Source organism: Lepeophtheirus salmonis, chromosome 6 (genome assembly GCF_016086655.4).
Source record: "Lepeophtheirus salmonis chromosome 6, UVic_Lsal_1.4, whole genome shotgun sequence".
Taxonomy (NCBI): Eukaryota; Metazoa; Arthropoda; class Copepoda; order Siphonostomatoida; family Caligidae; genus Lepeophtheirus; species Lepeophtheirus salmonis.
The window spans coordinates 56,781,001-56,793,064 of NC_052136.2; the positions used below are offsets into that span (position 1 = coordinate 56,781,001).

The 12,064-nt window shown below is 31.9% G+C and overlaps 1 protein-coding gene across 5 annotated transcripts in view; it reads left to right on the forward strand.

The window, feature by feature from the left end:
* The window catches only part of LOC121119554 (neo-calmodulin), a 102,042-nt gene that overhangs the window by 67,372 nt on the left and 22,606 nt on the right, over positions 1-12,064 (forward strand). The gene's annotated exons all lie outside the window — the stretch shown is intronic.

Sequence of the window (12,064 nt, forward strand, 5' to 3'; positions counted from 1 at the left end):
TGCTCATGAAAAACTAAAGTTAATTTCTTTGCAAATTATGCTTTATATTCAATATGCAAAATTAGTTTATCAGTTCGTCTACGCCTAAATAAATCCAGGTAAAACCTAGTACTACCTCTAGTATTATATAAAAACAGTTATAAAAGAAGATTAATTGCAGTATATGTATTACCCTCTGGAATAATATCCTTGTAAAAATTGACCCCTAATTAGAAGACTGTCTATAGAAAAACTACCCTCAACTGATTTGTCTATCGATATACCCTGTCTATAGGTAAAATAGTTCTATCTAGGGATCCGTAGATAGTTTTCCCAATAGCAGAAAACCCATTGAACTTCTATGGTGGTTGTCGTAGCTTGTGTTTTATGGTTCCTTATTTATTTATTTCAGTCTTAGGATCGGTCCTTAATCCTTGACTGCCTGAATTTTATCAATAGAATTTTAAAAAATATATCATTTGTACAAACTTTTATAGCATTAGAATATTATAGAAATGATGTAACATCAAAAATATTTTTTAATAAGAAAAGTATATTAAAAAGACCTTGAGATCCCCTTGGTCACATTATTTAATAAAAGTAAACACTTATATCGATATACCATGGCTTTGAAAATACAAGAATGACTTTAAATAATGACACTAGAAAAATGATAAAAATATTGTAACCATAGAAAAATATTTATAATTTCCTTCAAAAACATATTCATTATTTTGATCATAGGTTTTATCACAATTACGTAGAATATATAGACTTGGGAGTCAATTAATTAATCTGTTTATTTAAAAAGAGACTTTAAAGTGCATCCAAACGGTCAGGGATCAATCCAAATATATTTTTATTTACATTTTAATACAAAAATATTCTATTTTTACTTAGTTTTATAACGGAATAACTAAACCAGTAGGGAACGAGAGAGGTCTGTATCGGTCTTGAACCAGCAGTTGTGGCTTCTAATCCGTCTTGATACCCCAATTTTTTCTACGCAACCCTTTGAACTGGTGCATAGGTAGTTCTATAGCGGTTCTTTGATGTGGGGTGGTAGTTTTTAACATATTTCGAGGCCCAACGGTTATCCGGCACAAATCCCTTGTGCTAGGAGTGGAATTAGAAAAACTATGAGTTTTATTTTGTAGTCGTCTATCGGCATATCGGAAAACTATCAATGGTTCCTTCAATTGGTCTAACCATCTGTAGATCTGACAGATCGGTAGATGAATTACAACATATATAGTATAATTTGGGGCAATTTTCAGAAGATGAGAACTTTCCAGAGGACAATCCTTTGTCCGCACGATAAAGTATATATACTTTTGTATTTATAATATATATATTAGCAAGAAATGTTAATGGAAAGAAAAAAACTTTTAAAACGTGTTTTTTTTTCATCTTGTATTTAGGAGCTACAAAAGAATCTTTTTTTTTTTTGCTATTAAGTTTTTTTTTAAAAGTTATAACAAAAACCAACCAAAGACCTTAATAACATCAACAAACAAAATAGACACGTAAAAAGGAATGTATTTTTTAGTTTACTAAAAATACAAAACAAAACATTGAAACTTTCCTCGTATATACATATATATATATAAGTTTATTTATTATTACCAGGGATACTATTTTTTTAAGGTACGTGATTTAAGAATATATCAAGATTTACCTAGTTCTAAATAGTAAACAAATATAACAAATTTTCTGTGAAACTGGAATTTATATCGTAGAGAACTACATACCCTGAACCGAGGCTAAAATTCAACTTGCCCATGACTAAAATATTTTATCTTTTTTACGAAGAAAAATGAAATATCGGAAATGTTATATCTACAACTGCTTCAAAAACACATATTTATTGGATTAATAAATAATGTATGAGTTTTTTTGGCTTCGTCCCTACTCCTTATTTCCTATTTCCAAGTAGTAAGCTTTGAATGTTTAATTGAGTTTATTACTTCTAATTAAATTAAGATTATTCATGAAAAAATAAATTTTCCTCAAAAATCATCAACACCTTTTCAATTAATTATATAGAGTTTCATTTTATATATATACCTAAGAGCGTTGCAGGGCAGAATTGAGGGGAATACAAACAAAGATTGAAGGAAGAAGAAAAGAGAAAGTGATGTAGAAGGATACAAAGGAAGAAGAGAAGAGGGGAGAGACATATAGAAGGAGAGAGATATAGAAAGAGACAGGGGAAATGAGGTTTTATTTTGGTCCAAAATTGGCTCTCAATTACGTTGAATCCCAATAAAATAGCACAGGAACAAGGTTGATTAATTTATACATTTATTTGCTGAATTTGAGACTAATTTGTGATACTACATTGGATTCAATATGCGATAACACCGGAAACAGACTTATAAATATATATCATATATACTTACAAATTAGAGGAGGGGTCATGAGAAACTTTTATTTGGTGTCAAACCTCCCCAAGAGGGACTAGTCTCGCCACAGGCTGTAGGGATTTTTTAAATCTAGGGTTGAAGACTCTTATTTATTTTTGACCTATTATCACACTAGGGGGTAGTGCCTGGCATTGCTCAGAGTTATTAATTGTCGACTAACTGACATGCTTTTCTTAAATTATATAGATTCGAACTTTTAAAATAGAAAATAACTCCACAAGAAATCCTCTGTGTTAAGTTGGCTTCACTGAAGTCTGAATTGCAACACTCCTATATATTATTTATTATCAATAAAGCAATTCAGTGACCCCACCTGTACTTTTTGCATTTTACGAGTGTGTACAATTAGTTACTACTCATTACTAAAGAGGGGATGTATGTAAAGATAAAAATAAGGATAGAGACAAGGACAAATGGTTGATGCGTCTGATTTTTCTTCGTTTTTGTTCATTATTCATTTATGTATGTTAATATCTTACTCCGAAAGAAGAGTTATTCCCTATTTTTAATGTACATGAATTTGAAGAGGAACAATAAAATAAATATAATATTTGTATTTTCCATGCACTAATGTGATTTGAAATGAAGAAGATCTTCTCTTTTTTGCAGTAACTCATTTTCTCCCTTCAGAATCATAAAACAGGCAGCTGATATGAAAAAGGTTTTAATTCAGGTAGACTATATGTCTCGCTCCTGCCTTCTCCTCGCACTCTTTCAAAAAACAATATCTACTAATTACATAGATGTTCTCTCCCTATCAATAAAATAAAAATTGTTCAGCTTGCCAAAAAAAAAAAAAACACTTCACGCTAAAAAATTTCTAGGATTTACAATCCCTAAATATATTTTCCCCTTTTTCTATTTAATATAAAGAGAGATTAAGATACATATGCTTGTCGTAATAAATGAGTCCCTCCGAGATAAACGAACAGAAAGATAATGCTTGCTTAATATATATAAAATATAAATATGATGTATGCTATGAAATACAAACGTTGTATTCGATCGTTATTACTTTATTATAATTTCTTATTGGATAAAATGACGCAATAATAAAATATCTGATACATTTATTGTAATTAATTAAACAATTACTGACATTATGCCGCTTTGTAAATATATATTAAATAACTAAAATCTGTTGTTTATATAGACTGTCATTTTTGAAAGAGCAGAAAAACAAAAATTAATTAAATTAATGCCTGAACTTTTAACATATCAAATATGTGTATATCATTTCCTAAGTCACTTTACTCATATAAAAGTAAAGTCAATTATCAAGTCTGTTTCTCCTTGTTAATTTTGAAAACGTTGATTTGTTGAGCTTGAATCATTTATTGTAAAACAATCAATATGTTTATAAAGTTAAATTAAGAATATTTCAGCAATTAGAAAGAATGGAATTTATACCAACAAACTTTTGGTTTTTTTTATTTATTATTTCTTATTTAAAAAAAAGGGATATAATGAAAATCAATTTGACGATGTTAATATTTATGTATTAATAAGCCTTAAGGGGAACATAGCATGTTCTAAAAAAATGACCTTAGTCGAAAGATATTAACTCTTGAGTGTAAATATCTAAATATACATGATTTGATTAAAATAAGTCATTGTTTAAAAAATGAATCTTTTCAACTTCAATTTTTTCATGACAATAACGTCAAAGGCATGTTTTAAAAGCAAGGCGCTCGTTATTTTTATGTTAAATCCCTGCGCTCCTAAATTTCAGTCAATGCAATGATCTTTTCAAAAATATCAAAGTGATAATAGATTCGCTTATTAAGAACCAATTTAATTATTGTTGTCGTAGACAAAAAATAATAATCATAAAGTGTTAGAGACGGACAAAAGATGGAATTTGACATCTCATGATCCATGTGGGTACTTTTCATTATATTTCTTAGAATACTGTTTTGATTATTTTTTCTTTTTTAACAAAAATAATTAAAAAAATAGATTTATCAATTTTGTGTATAGCGTTAATTCTTTTAAAATAGTTTTATTTGGCAGTGTACTATATGATTCTCATTTTAATATTTTTAGACCAAACCATCCCTAGGATCGATTGTTTTTAGTTGTTGTTTAATTCCTCAGTAGTGAATTTATTTTGCTACTCATTGAATTTTATACAAAACCTGATTGAGAATGTGGGTATGCTCATTAAAGACGGAGAGTAACAACCCGGAGGATTTGTTTCGGAGTTATAATTGTAAGTCTTTGTTGGACTTCGAGTGGAATTAGGGATCAACATCGGAGTAATTTGTGCCAATGTCCTTGATTATTTCCTTTTCCCTCGTCACAGCTGATTTTAGCTGATTAAAGGAAACGTCTTGAAAGCTATGGTGTTCCTCTTTAAAACATTCTTTAAATTTTCAGGCTGACCATTTTCATTTTTGGTTTCTCTTTGTTTAACAAACCAAATATACTCACGATTTTCATCACCAGCTATATTCATTAAGTCATTAATAAAACATTACAAGCTAACTTTTTAAAGTATGCAATTTCCTTTTAATTTGAGCATGATGACATCTTTTCCTTTCTTTTTATAAAAAAAAGTTTAGTTATAAGTCCATTTCCCTCTTACGACTTCCCTTTAGTCGTATGTAGATCAACATAATGTATTAAAAATAGAAAATGGTCTCATTTATATAAACTCTATATAATTAACTTTTGAGTATAAACTTTTTATTTTTGTCTATCTGGATAAATAAAAGATCAAAAAGTTCTTGTTTTTTTTTCTTCAATTGATTATACATCTTTGTAATAGGTATACTACAAACACGTGTAGATTGAATTAAATTCAGTTAAATATACGGATTTTTTAAATTATAATTAGTTAAATAAGATTTTGTCAGGAAAAAATATAAATAAATACATTTAACTAAAATTGTATAATGTACACGTGTTCAAAAAAAAAAAAAAGAAGGCTCAAATGTCTTGACTTAGAGTTGTTATTTCTAAGCATTTTTAACGTGCCATTTTTGTTGTTGTTGCCAATTTGAAAAGTGTTTTGTTCATTTCCTAAAGCTTTTATAATTATTCTTTCATTCTTCAAGAGAGAACATGTAAGTATAAAGTGTGACCACGAGTGATCAAAGCTCATGAATGAAGGAGAGTAACACTGGGGAGCTGTTGAGTACTTATTAGTGTAAGTAATGTTGTTTCAGTCCTTATTAATTCAGGTCTATCAGTCCTTGGGAACGGCCCTTTATGCCGTTGGTCCTTCGGACTGTCTGTCAGTGACCGAACTTTAAAAGTTTTAAGACTAAACTTGACCAGACCGAGACTGAAGTGGATTGCACTGTCTTCATTCCTAAATAAACACTGACACAACACTAAATGTAAGTCCCTGCTAGACTAAGAGTAGCATTCAGGATGGACAACTAAGTAATTGCTTTCTATTCCTTACAGCTTAGATGATACGGAAGGGGACTTATGTTTATTTCCTTCCTCTCGTTGCTAATCTACGACATGTCATGACAGCTCCTGTGCTTTTCTATAAAACATTCTTTAAATTGTCAGCATCAATATTTTAATTTACAGTTTCCTTTTTTTACATACCAAAAATACTTACGGCTTAAATGACAAATATATTTTTCACCAATAAATTGCATGCATATTTGTGGACAGAAAGATCATGTTGAATAAATTTAGTAATTAAATGGAAAACGGCTCAACAACAAAGTATATTATGCATATATGTCATAAAAATGGCTTTCTTTTCTTTTTAGGCCATCCTATTACTTAAACATTCTATTTATAAATATTTATTGTGTAAGTTTATAGTTACATTGTTTCTTTGTTTAATAACAAAGCGACTGTCTACGTGTTTACTTATGGTGTTCTACGGACATATACGTACAGCAAATAGTAATAAGGAAAATTTACATTTGTATATACTTTCCTGTCCAAATACTGGGCCAACTGCTATTGTATACTCATCTCCATTATGCAAATTTTGAGAGGTTAAGCGTTATTTTTTACAATGTTCCGTTGGGCAATGTTGTAGAACCATTATAGTCGTCTATTGCTAAGAAAAACATTGTTCTAGGCGCCACCATGATCACACAATAAGAGAAGGGGATTGAGAATGTAGCGCTACTCCGTACGGGATTGTCCCAGAAGGCCATCTTGGAGCAGACTGGGTCCTCAAAAAAATACAATTTGCAATGTATCTATGCGGTTGAAGGTCGGGGACGACCTCATACACTCTCCAGGAGCAGGCGGGGAAAGCTCTGCGTCTGTCAACTGCCTGAAGTCGGCCTTCAATAATAAGCCAAATATCACAATTGCAGACATGGCCAGAAAGATGAAAAAGCCCCTATCAGTGGTCCAGGGCTCTAAAAAAGGTAGGAGGGAAGTCTCTGGGGCATATTTCGCGGCCACCGTTGACAGACCAGCAGATAAAATTCCATGTTGAGCGTGCATACAATATCCTTAACCAACTCCAGGGAACCTATGGGTTCATTGGGATCTTTTCTGATTAGAAGACCCTTACTGTTGATTCTGTCTTCAAAAAGCACAATGATCAAGTTGTGACATCGGGGGATGTAGCAGAGGAGCACCGAAATGTCTCCACAACCAAAAACCTGCTTGACTGATGATGTTAGCCCTAGTTGCATCCAACTGGAAGGCCGTAAATCCCACGTGTTTCCTTTTAGGATACAGGCTGAAGGCTGATGGGTACGTCAAAATTCCGGACACCTAAGTTCTCTTATGGATCAAATCCCTCATTGACAATTCTCCTTTCTTTTTCCAACAAGATGGACCACCTGCCCATACTACAAAGAAAAGAGTGGCTCCAGACCAACATGCACTTCAGGGGAAAGAACTTTTGGACGCTGCAGAGCCCAGACCTCAACCCCCTAGACTATTGCATCTAAGGATACGTGGAATCCAAGTCCTGCCGAAGATTCCACAACAACACCCGCGTTCTGAAGAACTTTGTCAACAAGGCTTAGGCCTCCATGGGTGCCAATTATATCCAAAGGGTCTGTAGCAGCTCCCACCACCACTCTGACCTCACCATTAATTCTGAGGGCGAATATATTGACAAAAACTTCTTGTTTTTTGGTTTTCATTTAATAGATAATAAACTTGTTTCCTAATTCACCCAAGATCTTGCTATGGACTTCAATACTTTGTGCGTTAAAATCAGTAAATGATAACGGTTGGCCGGAACCACTAAATTTCATAGTAATCAAACATTGAAAATGGGGAACTTATTCAATCATTCGCTCAAACTTAGGGTTGCCCAAAAAAATTTATAATGACTCTTCAAAAATTATTGGTTATGAAATTATTTAACAAGATATCAAACTTATTTATAATAAGTCCCTAAAGGAACAGTTATATAATCCGAAAAGTCTCTAAAAAATGTATAGAAGAGATAAATTATATCTAACAGATATAATCATTTATCATATGTAACTAAATACAAAAGTATGTAATTTACGTAACATGGCTTATATAATAGTGTTGACATCAATTAAATCAATCCTAGGTACCTATAATGTACCCCCCTTGAATATGCAATACAGTTACACATTATTTTAATTTTGTATAAGTGAAGGCTGACAATGATGTAATTTTAGTTGAGTAATATCTGCCCTTGAGATACTTTACATCACTCTTAATAAATATGTAGGAGGGTTTACAACCTAAAAAAGATAAAAGACATTTTTTTTCAATTCTATATTTAATTTTCCACATAGTCTCCTCTACACACTTCTCCCACCAGTGCTCACATCCAAATAGTACTCGGCGTGTTTCACTGCAAAATAATTGTTAGCAAGACACTTATTGTTTTTGGCTTAGTTACTCCAAGTTGAATTGACTTACATGAGTCAAATTTTAACACAACTTGCGTTTAAATATATGCTATTTTTTTAATCTATTTAAAGCTTACATTTGCAAACAAATATTCAATGACATTTCGATCCTTGATTTTGTCAATTTTCACAAAAAAAAAAACTCACATCAACTCATCAAACCACTGTTAAATAACAACTACACGTCCAAAATGGCTGAAACTTTGGTGTGTAACAGTCAACAGATGCTAGATAGGTGTGAGTAGCTTTTATTTACGAGTGCTGCCATCTTACATTTGAAGTCGGTTCTCAATATTTCAAGTTTCTAAAAGTATATCACCGCTTTTTTTGTAGCAATTAAAAAAAAAAAATTCAGTGTAACTTTAATCAAACTAAAAATTGACTACATACTCTGAAAAAAAGTAGTTAATTATATGTGATAAATTTATTATTTATGAGTAGTCATGAAAAAAGTATTGTATAGAACGAAAAATCTGTTTGTACCTAACTACAGGGTTGATCTTATCTAGTGATACACATTATATATATATATATTTTTTTCAAGAATAAATTTTAAAGGAATGGTTTGATGAGGACATTTTTTTTTTGTAAAATCATCTGAAAATATTGTTAGCACAGCTTTTATAAAATATGTGAGCCCTAAGCTCAAATTATTGTCTCAGTACGAGGCTTAAATCCCTTGCTGGCCTTGACTATGTAGTCAAACTCTAGCTTGGTCCTCTCGTTCTTGATAGAATCCTCTAGAGACTGGACACTCCTGTGAGAAACAGTACAAAGCCTCTCCTCCAGACGTGCCTAGATAGAGTAGTCCAAGTGGTTCGTATCTGGAGAGGAGGGCGAACACATGTTGAGGTCCAATAAAGTCCCGAAAGTTGTATATATGGAAGGCCGGGGTTTTTGTGGCGTGATGCCGCGGAACTCCGTCTCGAGTGAAGACAAAGCTAGCTGCAAACTTTTTTCTGTCCCAATGTAGCATTTACTTATCCAGAAGTTCCATGTAAGCATCTGCATTGAGCCTATCCTTCCTCTTCACAAAAGTTGGAGGGCAGACTTTGCATGTACTGACCACAGCGCCAAAGACAATTATTCCTACTTGATGTTTTGTTCTGAAGAAATGTCTCACTGAAGCTCCACCCGAGCTCCTGGGATATAGCCATGGGGGTATACTACGTGAGAGAAGCTTCAAAATTTCACTCCTTTATTACTCCATTAACTCATTTTAGTTTGTTTGTTTTTAATTAAGTCTAAACTTATATAAAAAAATTTGCGTTATAAAACTTATTTTTCACCGAGTTCGATAACAATCGAAAAATAAATTTTCAATTTATTAAAATTTAATTTAAGTGTACCACAAGATAAGATCAACCCTATAGTTCAACATTAAAACATTTTTGATTAAATCAAAATATTTTTTTTTCCTAATTTTTAGTTTTGCAATAATCACTGCAGAGAAATGGACATCAAAGAGAATATTCAAATAGATTATATGTCAAGTTTGAAAGGTGCAAGCTATAACTCCACTGCTGAGAAAGCACTTTTAGATTTTATACAGGTGGAATTAATGAAATCTGAACAATTTGGAGCTTGTAAAAAAATCCTGTTCTCTTAAAAGTTATCTTCAAATGTTCGATTCTTAGTTTATGCTCCTATATTTAACTATAACTTAATTTGTTAATTATACGAGCAAAAAGTCGTGCGTTTCTTCATTCAATAACTATAAAATAGTTATGTAAGTTTATTTATTATACGCCCATAACAAATGGAAGGAAAAATTTAGCCTATTACTTTTAGGAGGAACATAAATATGTAGACTCATCATTAAAAATACATAGATGGAAATAATTAGTGGCTTGGAATATATATTAACTATATAAAAAAATTAATAGATTATCTTTCCTAACTCTAAATATATGACATATATATGATACATCTGTTTGGTGTACGGCAACTTAATATAAAACATATTTGTATAAGGACAATTCGTATAAAACATTTTCGTATAAAACCATTTTGTTTCAATTTATGAGTAAACGGGGCATAGACTTTATGAATTGTCATTTTGTTCCCCGAATGTTGGGTGTGTTTTGGGCTACTGCCGAGACTTAAGTAACTACTAAAAGCCCTTGACAAGCCCACAATTGTACCCCGAATGTTGGCGTGTTTTCGGGGCTTAGTATTTCTCAATTCTTATTGCCTTAAAATTATAATTGAAAAGAAATGAGATAGAAACAAAAAGAGAGAGAAAGAAAAAGGGAAAAAAGAAAGGATATATTATACAATTTGTTATAACATTTAGCCTCATCTCTCAGACTGTATAAATAAATTATTTAAAACTTCATGGATGCAAGATGACTCCTTTCATACCCGTAGTGAGTAAGGGATTCGAAAAAACGGACATTCAAGGGAGTCCTCGTAGCAAATCCATTTTTTCTTTCTCTATTTTTGTTTCTATCTCTTTTCTTCTTCTCTCTCTTTGTTTCTATCTCTTGTAGTTGGGGCATACGAATATTTATTGACTTTTATTATGAGATCAATTCAAAAATTAGTTTTATCCTTAACATATTATTGTGGTCTTATTTTAAATTGACAACAATATAGAGTGCTTTTCGGGAAGGTTTTTTTTTTTTAAATTAAAGATCAGCTATATAATGCAATACTTTTAAACTTTTTGAATCTATTCGTCTTGAAGCTATGAGCCTTTGATTAAAAAGCATCTATTTTCTCCTTTAAACAAAGATAACTAAAGTTAAAAGTATGATGCAGACATTTTAGAAATTGTTTTAGAATTTTTTAACATTCAGCTCTAAAATATATTTGTATAATTTATCCTTATCTTCAACACCAAGGGCTTAAAACTGCTTTGAACCTTAAAAATAGTCAAAAATAACAAAAACTGTATGGCCTTGTTATGAAGGCCACAAGGCTATGATAGAAAAAATAAGGCCATATTTGGAATGAGGGGATCAAGTTCTATTAAATAGAGCATATTCTGTTTTTGTACCATTTTTGCTTTTGGACAGTGATTATTCTATGATCAACTTAGTAAGTCAAGTATTCCAGAACATTAGCCTAAATTTTTACAGTACATAGTGAAAACTTTTTTCACTCAATTTGGCAACTTTCATATCAATCACAGCCTTTACATGGTGCCTGAATGGCATGCAGGAATTTATTAAAACTCCTCTGACAAGTTCTCCTTTGCATTCTCTATGGAGAACTTCAGTGAGCTTACATTTGGTTATTTGTTAAAACTGTTTGGACAGGATATTTGGTGTGGTAAGCCCCCTTGGACCTCTTCTTTTGTTTTCGTAAGTCAGCGTTCGTCCCGGCAGTTATAGAATTGATCAACTTTGGAAATCTTCTTGTCGGAGTAAATTTTCACAATTCACCTATTTTTGCCATGATCTATGTGAGGATTTTCTTGCACCTCTCCAAGCTTCATGGCTTTCATGTCCTCTGTCAGAAGGTGATGTGGGGTCCTTGTGAATAAACTTATCCCAAGTTGGGCTCTATAGCCCTACTGATGGTCCTATGAGTCACAGAGAAATATTAGGCGAGTCAATTCATCGACTTAGTGGAATCCACTTTTATATTCTTCTTCAAACTTAACAAGAAGTTAATATCCCTCTTCAAGTTATGCCCTTCCATTCCTGGTATCCTGAAGAGGTCTTCTACATTTCTTTTATTATTGGCAAACCTAAAAACAAGGATCTGATGGCACCTAACAATGTTGGTAATCTTAATCACATCAAATTCAGCATCCAGGAGATCTGAGATCCACTGCTTTTTTTTTTGCTCGGTCCTGATGATGAAATGACTAAATGA